This window comes from Lepus europaeus, unplaced genomic scaffold (assembly GCF_033115175.1).
Source record: "Lepus europaeus isolate LE1 unplaced genomic scaffold, mLepTim1.pri SCAFFOLD_29, whole genome shotgun sequence".
In the NCBI taxonomy this organism is placed as follows: domain Eukaryota; kingdom Metazoa; phylum Chordata; class Mammalia; order Lagomorpha; family Leporidae; genus Lepus; species Lepus europaeus.
In genome coordinates this window covers 4,959,063-4,970,386 of record NW_026909167.1, presented here as the reverse complement: position 1 = coordinate 4,970,386, position 11,324 = coordinate 4,959,063, and the positions used below count along the sequence as shown (strand labels likewise).

Sequence of the window (11,324 nt, the reverse complement as noted above, 5' to 3'; positions counted from 1 at the left end):
CACCCTAGTGAGTGATCAGAGGCCTCATTCCATGGTCCCTGGGATCACAATACTACAGCTTAGACATGGAGCACTGTGGAGACCTAGCAGCGAAGGAGGAACTAGAGGCTTGGCAGGAAACTTGGCAGGAAAGTGACAACATGGCCAGTCCAGGCTTCCTGGTTGATCAAGACCCTTAAGGTCACCCTTACACTAAGAGAGAATCACCTTTTGGGAACTGTTCATGAAAGGGCTATGAGTCAAGGACTCTGTAATGTGCCACACACAAACACACACATAAATAGTTACACATGGCTTCACTATTTTGAAGAAACAACCTTTGTTCTTTGACAACCTACATCCATCTCGCTTTTTCATAGCATTTCATATCAGACCAGGTGGAGTCTTCTTCAGGAATAAAAACTCTCAATGTCTCAGAATTATAGAGCGCTCAACATGTTAAAAGAATTTCGAGCCTGGGGAAGGAGAGCCGAGGGAGGGCGTGTGCGGCGACAGCGGCCTTGGCATTGGAGCCGCTTGTTCCCTGCCTCCTGGGGGAACAGCACCGCCACCAGCGCGCGGGCCAAGGCCAGGGCGAGCCGGGCGGGCGGAGCTCCGGAGGACGGAGGAAGGGAGAAGGGTGGGCGAAGGGGCGGCCGGGCGTGCGGGGAGGGTCTCGCTCTCCCGACCACCAGAACCGGAGAGGGAGACCCTGGCAGCGGCGCCTGACACTCGGTGCCTTCTGTCGTGCTGGAGGGCGGCTTGTCCGAGGCTGGCGGGGCCAGACCCGGGCCGCTGTTCCCGCAGGCCCCTGCGCCGCCGCCCGCGCCGCCGCAGGGCTCCTCGGGTGCCGCCGCCGCTGGCTTGTGCTCCTGAGGTCCGGCTACAGCTGTGGCTGCGGCGGGCACGGCCCAAGAACCGGAAGGCCGTGACTCGGTTCAGATCACCCTGAAAAAGGCACAGCTGCATTCCGCTCCGCGGGCGAAGAAACGTGGAGAAGCTTGGAGTGTACTCCTCCTGCAAGGCTGAGGAGTCCTGTAAATGTAATGGCTGGTGGCAGAGGCGATGTCACCCATGCTGTATGACCAAGTCACAGCTGCGGGAGGCAGAACTCAGCAAAGCAGGAAGCCCCTGACTGAACTGAAGCCATCTTCTCTGTTGCTTTTATTAGGCTTAATAATGATGATTGGGTTTGGGTGTGAGAATAACGGATATCAGTGTAGGCAAAATTGTTGTTTCTTGTAAAAAAAATGAGTTACAGGAGGTGACTGGAGAAATGAGGGGAATCCCCTAAAATTTGTATAGAGTAAAATATTATTAGAAACATGAGTAATGAGTTTTATGAGAAAATAGAACAGAAAGAGCATGCAGGTGCTTGTTCCCACAGACCTCCCCTTTGCCTTACACAGGAGTAGATGATGAGACTGGGAGGTACGTAGTGAATATTACAGCAAATGGAAGGATGAACAAGCACTACTATTCTTACAAAGGTTACAACCTTATGCCCCTGCTTGGAAATGTAGAACAAAAGAACAAGGAACACTTACATTAAGCAATGAAGTAGGTTTTATAAAAAACACAGTTGTTGGAGGTGTGGTTTACCTTTAGAAAAATAGGATATAATCATTAGAACTTTCTCTATACAGTTTTAACCCTTTAAAATAAATCGATTAACATATAAAATCTTAGACATTTTGTCTAGCACCTTTAGATAAGTTAAGCAAGTTTCATATAGCTAACATATCCACTATGAATAGAGAAAAATTAGTGGAAAGGTTACGATGAGGCCATGAAAGGAAAATGAAACAAAACAAGATTAATAGAGAAAGTTACACATAGATGATCATTTGTGATGTGTTCTTTCCCAGAAAGAAGAGAGACTTGGGAGGAAGAAGGCTTAATCAAAAGTACATGTAAAAAGAGTATAAGATAAAGCTAGAATAAACGGCAAAATGATGCCTTCCCTTGCCACCTAAACCTCATCCCTTCATTTCCTTTCTTTGCTAATGCCTCCCCTCCTTCAGGATCCCCTGGACCTTCCGAGGCTGGACCACAGCAGGCTGGAAAAACCCCAAACTCTCTCCCACTCCCCTCAGAGCCCATCTGCAGCAAATAATCATCAGTCTAATGGAATCCTGTCAGGGTTGTAGTCATGCCTTAGCTGCTCATTTTTCTCACCTGGAGAATGTGTCAGAGGAAGAAATGAACAGACTCCTGGGAATAGTGTTGGATGTGGAGCATCTCTTTACTTGTGTCCAGAAGGAGAAAGATGCAGATACCATGCAAGGTTATTTCTACCTATTTAAGCTCCTGAGACAGTTTATTTTACAAAGAGGAAAGCCTGTGGCTGAAGGCTCCTTGGAGAAGAAACCCTCATTTGAAAAGCCTAGTATTGAACAGGCTGTGAATACCTTTGTACAATATAAAGTTAGTCACCTGCCATCAAAAGAAAGACAAACAATAGTTGAGTTGGCAAAAATGTTCCTAAACCACATCAACAATTGGCATTTGATGTACCGTCTCAATGAAGACTGTGATTTCCCAATGTTGATATTTCTGGATATGAAGAGAACTACACAAGGTGGCTGTGTTACCACAATGTCCCACAGTTCTGTGACAGTCTACCTCAGTATGAAACCACCCACGTGTTTGGGAGAATATTGCTTTGCTCAGTCTTCACTGTTATGAGGAAACAACTCCTGGAACAAGCAAGACAGGAAAAAGACAAACTGCCTCTTGAGAAACAAACTCTGATACTCACTCATTTCCCAAAATTTCTGTCCATGTTAGAAGAAATTTATAGACAAAACTCTCCCATCTGGGATCAGGAGTAGCAGTCCTGCCTGCAAAGCTTCTTCTGGGCTAGAGGCAAACCCAGGAGAAAAGAGGAAAATGAATGACTCTTATGTTCTTGAGGAGGCCAAGAAACCCTGAGTAATGGGGGATATTCTGATGGAGTTAATCCATGAGGTGATGTCCACCATCATGGACCCTGTAGCAATGCTTGGACCAGAGACCAGTTTTCTGTCAGCCCATTCAGCCAGGGATGAGGCAGCAAGGCTGGAAGAGCATAGGGACAGGATTGAATTTCACCTGATTGGCAATTCCCTAAACCAAAAATCAAACAAGAGGACCCTGATGTGGCTGATAGGCCTGCAGAATGTGTTCTTCCATCAGCTGCCCCGAATGCCAAAAGAGTATATCATGTGACTTGTCTGTGATCCGAAACACAAAACCCTCACTTGAATTAAAGATGGCCACGTTATTGGTGGTATATGTTTCCATATGTTCCCAACCCAAGGATTCACAGAGATTGTTTTCTGTCCTGTAACTTCAAATGAACAAGTCAAGGATTATGGAATACACGTGATGAATCATTTGAAAAAATATCATATAAAACATTACATCCTGAACTTCTTCACATATGCCAATGAATATGCAGTTGGGTACTTTAAGAAATACGGTTTCTCCAAAGAAATTAAAATACCTAAAGCCAAACATGTTGGCTATATTCAGGATTAGGAAGGAGCCACTTTAATGGAATGTGAGCTAAATTTTCAGATACCATATGCAGAATTTTCTGTCATAATTAAAAAGCAGAAAGAGATCATTAAAAAGCCGATAGATGGGGCTGGCACTATGGTGCAGTAGGTTAATTCTCTACCTGCAGCACCGGCATTTCATATGGGTGCTGGTTCTAGTCCTCTTCCAATACAGCTCTCTGTTGTGGCCTGGGAAAGCAATAAAAGATGGCCCAAGTGCTTGGGCCCCTGCACCCACATGAGACACTGGGAAGAAGCACCTGGCTCCTGGCTTTGGATTGGCACAGCTCCGACTGTTGCAGCCATTGCAGAGTGAACCAATGGACGGAAGACCTTTCTCTCTGTTTCTCCCTCTCACTGTCTGTAACTCTACCTCTCAAATAAATAAATAAAATATTTTTTTTAAAAAAAAGCTGATAGAAAGCAGGCCCAGATTCAGAAAGTTTACCCTGGACTTTCATGTTTTAAAGATAGAGTTTGGCAAATTCCTATAGAAAGCATTCCTGGAATTAGAGAGACAGGCTGGAAACCAAGTGGAAAGGATAAAAGTAAGGAACCCAAAAACCCTGACCAGCTTTACAGCATGCTGAAGAACATCCTTCAGCAGGTGAAGAGCCATCAAAGCACTTGGCCCTTCATGGAACTGGTGAAGAGAACAGAAGCTCTGGGATATTATGAAGTTATAAGGTTTCCCATGGATCTGAAAACCATGAGTGAATGCCTCAAGAATTGGTACCACATATCTAAGAAATTATTCATCGCAGACTTAGAGTGAGTCTTTTCCAATTCTAAAGAGTACAACCCCCCTGAGAGTGAACACTGCAAATGTGCCAATATTGTAGAGAAACTCTTCTTCAGTAAAATTAAGGAAGCTGGATTAATTGACAAGCGATGTTTCCCCCTCTGCTTCTTAGAAATTCAAGCAGTGTGCCTAATGCAAGGTGGTTAAGTTGGACAAAGAATTGGACAAAATGTGTTGAAGAGACATGTAATAATTAGCACTTTTGAAAAAGAAACAAAAAACCTCATTTTAGCTTTATATATATATATATAAATTGACATAGAACATATATATACATATATATATATATATATATATATATATATATATATAATTCCTGTATATGAGGAAATTGCACATCTTCTGAAGATTTGGGGAGTCTAGAAAATTTCAGACCATGAATGTTTCCACATTTTTCTAATGGAATGTGAGAATTTATTTTTATTTTTTATTCTGAAGAACTTTAAAGAAAGGATACCTGATTTTTAAAAACCCATAAAAGGTGAAATACATTTGAAGTCTCATTGTAGACCTTATATATATTTTTTAAAACACTCATTTAAATGAGATATTTTGAGCAGTTCTGAAAAATGCAGCTCTGCAAAAGCAACTGCTTTGATTTCTAAGAAAAAAATTTAAATAATGTAACATTTTATAAGCAATTTCCTCATATGTTCAATTTCCTCATACACAGGTTTTGAGGAAACCCTTGGCCATTCATCTTGTTATGGTTGTCTAATGGACATCCCATAGAAAATTTACATTAATAGCACTAAATAGATTAAAATCTATTCCATAAAATAAAAATGTTCTATGTCAAATGTTCTATGTCTGGAGTTTTGATAATTCTGTCTACCTACAACAAACTTGTGAGTTCATAACCATTATTTTAATAATTCTTTTCTCTACATAAAAGTTTGATATAAATTTGACTTTGCTTATGCAAGCCATAAGTACCAAAAGGTAATTTCCCAGGCTACAAAGGCATAAACTCGAAAACACTTAAGATTTAATCCACGTATTTTAATAGGAAAAGATTTATAGTTTACACATATATCAATATGGTGAATCCTTTTCTAAAATAAAGATTTATTTCTTTGGTATACAGAACACCATTTATAAAGTATACATGAGGATTTTTTATTTTTCATCTCTCAATTTTGTTTGTTGTCAGTGGTGAACTAAATTCCAACCAAGATTTTCTGTCAGTATTTTAATACCTATATTGCTATATAGGTCTAAGGTAACATCTCACCAAACTACACTATACAGCCAATCTTATTAAACTATCTTCAATTTATTTTCTAATTATGCTACAAAGAAAAGTGGGACTTCTGCTATCCCAAATCTGGGAAAATCAACTAATATACAACCATAGAAATAAAGGCCATCCTGATAGTCTCTACACTAATTGTTATGATGCAAATTTATTAACTGGTTTTTGTAAAGGGTGGAGCTTAAAAAGTGTATTATCTTAATTTTTCTATCAGCATAAATAAATTTAAATGATCAGCAATAGTCATTAAAAACCATTGCCAGTGATAGTCTGTGAAGGAAAAAAAAAACCCTACAAATGGCTATTAAGTTAAATTAAAAGTGTTGTTTTTGATACAAATGAGATATTCAGAATGCTCACATGGAAACATGCCTCATTTTTTTAAAGATTTATTTATTTATTTGAAAGTCAGAGTTACACAGAGAGAGGAGAAGCAGAGAGAGAGAGAGAGAGGTCTTCTGTCTGATAGTTCACTCCCCAGAAGGCTGCAATGGCCGGAGCTGCACCCATCTGAAGCCAGGAGCCAGGAGCCAGGAGATTCTTCTGGGTTTCCCATGTGGGTGCGGGGGCCCAAGGACTTGGGCCATCTTCTACTGCTTTCCCAGGCCATAGCAGAGAACTGGTTTGGAAGAGGAGCAGTCGGGACTAGAACTGGCACCCATGTGGGATGCTGGTGCTTCAGGCCAGGGTGTTAACCCCACTGTGCCACAGCCCCAGCCCCTCATCTTTTTTAATATAAAAACTACCTTCAGTGGTGTCTAGATTTCTATGAAAAATGATGATACAGTTTGGATTAAGTTATTTTGGACTGGTTTTAATAGTGCTTTGTATCAGATCTGCCAATGCATCTGTCAAGCTTGGTATCCTGTGAAAGTTTGTTATTTTCTTGGTAGACATTCTATAGAGTATTGTCTTTAAAATGAGATTCTTTTCTATACTGAAAACATTTTTATCTTTTCTCATTTAAAATTAATATTTTCTTATAGATATTGTGCAATAAAGCTGAAGTAGAATGTATAGTTTTACAAATGTTTTAACAGCTGATAAAATTTTACATTTGTAGAATTAATATATTGTACTGGTACAAAATAGTTTTAAATTATATTTTAAAAAGCTAAAAAAAGAGTTTCATAAAAATTATGTCACTATGAAGACTAAATGTGCTAAATATATTCATATTGCTAAAACTAAACATGAGACTTAGCTTAGAGAGACTAAGACATTCTATTTCTAGGAAATAATCTGATAAGAAACAGGGAGGGAATGGAGATAAAAAACGTCATCACCAAGCAAGTATATCTTGCCGTCACATGTGATGTTCTCCAGTGGGTTCTTAGAACCTTAATTTTGTGGGAAGAGCAGAGGGAACCAGAGAGTGCTTTGTGTGCTTAGCTCCTGCCCATGACATTGAACTCAGAAGTGAGATATTTGGAGGAATTAAAGATGACTTAAATAACTGATTACAATAAATTAACTGTCTCCAAATTGTGACAAGAATCCTACAGCTCAAGTTTAGAAGGCCTTCCCACAGATGGAGAAGAGACTGCATTGACACTCAGCTTGAATGACCTCCCCGGGCCTGGGGAGCAAGGAAAGTGAGGCCCCTTCAAGATAAATAAAGCCATTTTTCATCATCCACCCAGATTCGGAACAGCTGACTTCCCAATATTTTCAATCAGAACACGCTCTTCTATGCCTAGAGATCAGGAGGAAGTGATACAGAGTTGTCCAAAGCATTGTTGCCCCTCCTAAAATGTCTGAGGTTGCCCACTGCAGTTGAGGGAAGTAATGCAGCATGTAGAAAAACAAGGACAGAGAACAGATTATCAACCTACAGTTTAATTTTTTTTATTTGAAGAGCAGAATGACAGGGAGAGGAAGAGAAAGAGAGATACAGAGATCTTTCATCCACTGATTCACTTTTCAAATGGCCACAATGATTGGGGCTGCATGAGGCCAAAGCCAGTAGAAAGGAACTCCATTTGAGCCTCACACATATGTAACAGGGTCCCAAGTAGTTGGGTCATCTTCTGCTGCTCTCCCAGGTGCAGAGAGCTGGATAAGAATTGGAGACGGGACGGGGGGTTGGGGGGGGGTGCCGGCGCCGCGGCTCACTAGGCTAATCCTCCGCCTTGCGGTGCCGGCACACCGGGTTCTAGTCCTGGTCGGGGCACCGATCCTGTCCCGGTTGCCCCTCTTCCAGGCCAGCTCTCTGCTGTGGCCAGGGAGTGCAGTGGAGGACGGCCCAAGTGCTTGGGCTCTGCACCCCATGGGAGACCAGGAGAAGCACCTGGCTCCTGCCATCAGATCAGCACGGTGCGCCAGCCGCAGCGCGCCTACCGCGGCGGCCATTGGAGGGTGAACCAACGGCAAAAGGAAGACCTTTCTGTCTGTCTCTCTCTCACTGTCCACTCTGTCTGTAAAAAAAAAAAAAAAGAATTGGAGACGGGGGGACTAATGCTGTGGCTCAGCAGGTTAATGCCCTGGCCTGAAGTGCCAGCATCCCATATAGGCACTGGTTAGAGACCTGGATGCTCTACTTTTGATCCAGCTCTCTGCTATGGCCTGGGAAAGCTGTAAGAAGATGTCCCAAGTCCTTGGCCCCCTGCATCTATGAGGGAGACCTGGAAGAAGCTCCTGACTCCTGGCTTTGGATCAGCACAGCTCCAGCCATTGCAGCCAACTGGGGAGTGAACCATCAAATGGAAAACCTCTCTCCCTCTCTCTCCCTCTCACACACACACACACACACACGTATATATGTATATATATATATATATATATATATATATATATATATCCTCTCTCTGTGTAACTCTGACTTTCAAATAAATAAATAAATCTTTAAAAAAAAAAAAGAATTGGGTGGGGACCAGTGTGGTGCTGCAGCAAGTTAAGGCACTACTTGTGATGCTAGAATCCTATATTGGAGTGCCAGTTCTAGTCCTGTCTGAGTTGGTTCTGATCCCATTCTTGTTAATGCATTAGGAAAACAGTGGAAGATGACCTATGTAGGTGGGCCCCTACCACTCATGTGGGAGACTCATATGGTGTTCCTGGCAGCTGCCCCAAGCCCAGTTGTTGCAGCCATCTGATGAATGAACCAATGCACCAAAGATCTCTATCTCTGTCTCCCTCTCTTTTAAATATATATTTTATTTTATTTTAAATATTTATTTTATTTATTTGAAAGACAGAGTTACAGAGAGAGGCAGAGACAGAGAGGGAGGTCTTCCATCCACTAGTTCACTCCCCAGATGGCCACAATGGCCGGAGCTGTGCCGATCTGAAGCCAGGAATTTCTTCTGGGACTAGAACCAGCACCCATATGGGATACTGGTGCTGCAGGGCATGGCTTTAACCCACTGTGCCACAGTGCTGGCCACAAATATGTATTTTAAAAGGATCGCCAGTACTGTGTCATAACAGGTAAAGCCACAACCTGTAGTGCCGGCATCCCATGGGCAGCAGTTCTAGTTTTAGATGCTCCTCTTCTGATTTATCTCTCTGTTATGACCTAAGAAAGCAGGCTTGCACCCATATGGGAGACCCAGAGGAAGCTCCTGGCTCCTGGCTTCAGATCAGCTCAGTTCTGGCCTTAGTAGCCATTTAAGGAGTGGATCAGTGGATGGAAGATCTCTGTATTTATATCTGCCTCTCCCACTCTGTAACTCTGCCTTTCAAATAAATAAAAATTTTTTTATATAAACTGACTGCCCTGACATGTAGGAAGACATGCCTAGGCATGAATTCTGGGGGATGCTGACAGGGCAGAGTAGTTACTCTGAGGACACAATCAGGCCTACATAGGTAGGACAAGAATCAAAGCTGCCAGTTTGTCTTGCTCCTCTTCATACACTGCCATTCATCTGCCTCTCCCATTTGTAGCAGGTTCACCAGACATTACAGCCTGTGTTCTCCTGTAAGCCTTCCAGTGGACTACTGCTGAGGTGGCACAAACCACAGTGTGTGTGGATGTGTGTGTGTGAATGTTTGTGCACATACACTCAACAGAGCTGGGAACCAGGGTTGCCAAGAAAACTCCTAGACTCTAACAAAGTTGCCATTGAGAATAGTGGGGAGCAGGTACACACTTTCCACTGAAAAGATAAAGCTGTATGATGTATTGAGTCACCAAGTTCAAGTATTAAAAGTTTTTGAAGCCAGTTTCCAAAAAGCAAAAGCAACCCCACATTACAGAGGCTTATCCCGGGATGTGTGGGAGAGGGTTTATTAAGTTCAGGGCAGAGAGCTCCACCTAGAGGATCTATGCTGCTCAACACCCAAGGTCAATAAAAGCAAAACCATCAGTCAACTGCCATTTACAATGTCAAATTAAAGGCCCCCTGTCCCCCAGAGGACTTCAATTTCTGCTTGAGAAACAGTGAGAGAATGCATGGCCTCACTTTCCCCAACAGTTGAGTCCTAATTCTATGCACAAGGTCAGAATACAGAGATGCCCCATACCATAAATGCTCTAGCAGAGGTCATTGTTAGAGCAATCTTTTAGGAATCTTCTGCAAAGTGGAGCTACTGCTTGTAATGTTAATCTAAGGTTTTGGAAGGAATTTTCCGGTGCCAAGTGTGGTCCTAATTTCAGCAGTCTGGGAGTCTGGAGACTTGTGGGGACAGCCTGGTTCTGAGTCTATTTGCATGACATGAGGACTGCCCTGGAATTGAAGTCATTCTAGAGGAAGAGGATCTGTCCATGCTTATCCAGTAAGGCAGCCTCAGCTGCCTTCCATGGTAAGCCATGAGTTGTGCCTGTGTTGGTAGTTCTCGCCAGTCATGGTCTGATTCAAATCAAGTCACAAACTGCACAGCAGCTGTGAGGACAGATTCTAGGCCTGCTGTGACATCCCCATCAAAGACATGAGCAGTATTTTTCCCATTTCTGCCCAGAACCAAGTTGGCCTCAGTAACTGGAGGGCTAAGGCAGACACAAAACCTGTCCAGATAGTTGTGTCCCAGAGCAGCAGTATCTCATCCATCTGATAATGAACATGCTTGTTGATTCCATATTTTGGTTATTATGGGCAGTGGTGTCATAAACATGGTGGTTCAGGTAACTCTTTGATACAACATCTTCATGTCTTTTTATATATATCCAGTAATCGGAGTGATAGATTATTTTTGCAAGTCTATTTTTAGTTTTTTTTTTTAAAAAATCTCAATACTGTTTTTATAGTGGCTGCAATAGCTTGCATTCAATGAACAGTGTAGAAGTGCTCCCCTTACAACATATCCTGGTCAGCATTTGTTACTCTGTCTTTTGGATAATAGCCATTCTGACAGGAGTGAGGGATTATTTCATTGTGGTTTTGATTTGCATTTCCTTGAAGGCTAGTGATGCTGAGCATTTTTGCATGTATTTGTTGACATTTTTATTTGTGCTTTTGAGGACTTTTGAGGTCTGTTGTCCATTTCTTAGCTGGATTGGATTTTGTTGTTGTTGTTTGGTTTATTGAGTTGCTAGTATATTCTGGATATCTTTTGTCAAATAGGTAGTTCACAAATATTTTCCCACTCTGTTGTATGTCTTTTCACTCTATTATTTACTTTGCTCTGTAGAACCTTCTGCTTTTAATATAATCCTATTTATTTAGTTTATTTTTTTGTTGCTTGTTTTGGGGGTCTTATACAAAAGAAGTCATCGTCTATACCAATATCTTGGAGTGTTTCCCCTTCACTTTCTTCTAGCAACTTCATTAAACTTGGATCTCTAATACATCCTGAGTTGATTTTT

General features: G+C 42.0%; 1 pseudogene; it reads left to right on the top strand.

The window, feature by feature from the left end:
• Positions 1-65: 65 nt before the first annotated feature.
• Positions 66-4,470, top strand: LOC133754769 (histone acetyltransferase KAT2B-like; annotated as a pseudogene).
• Positions 4,471-11,324: the final 6,854 nt, after the last annotated feature.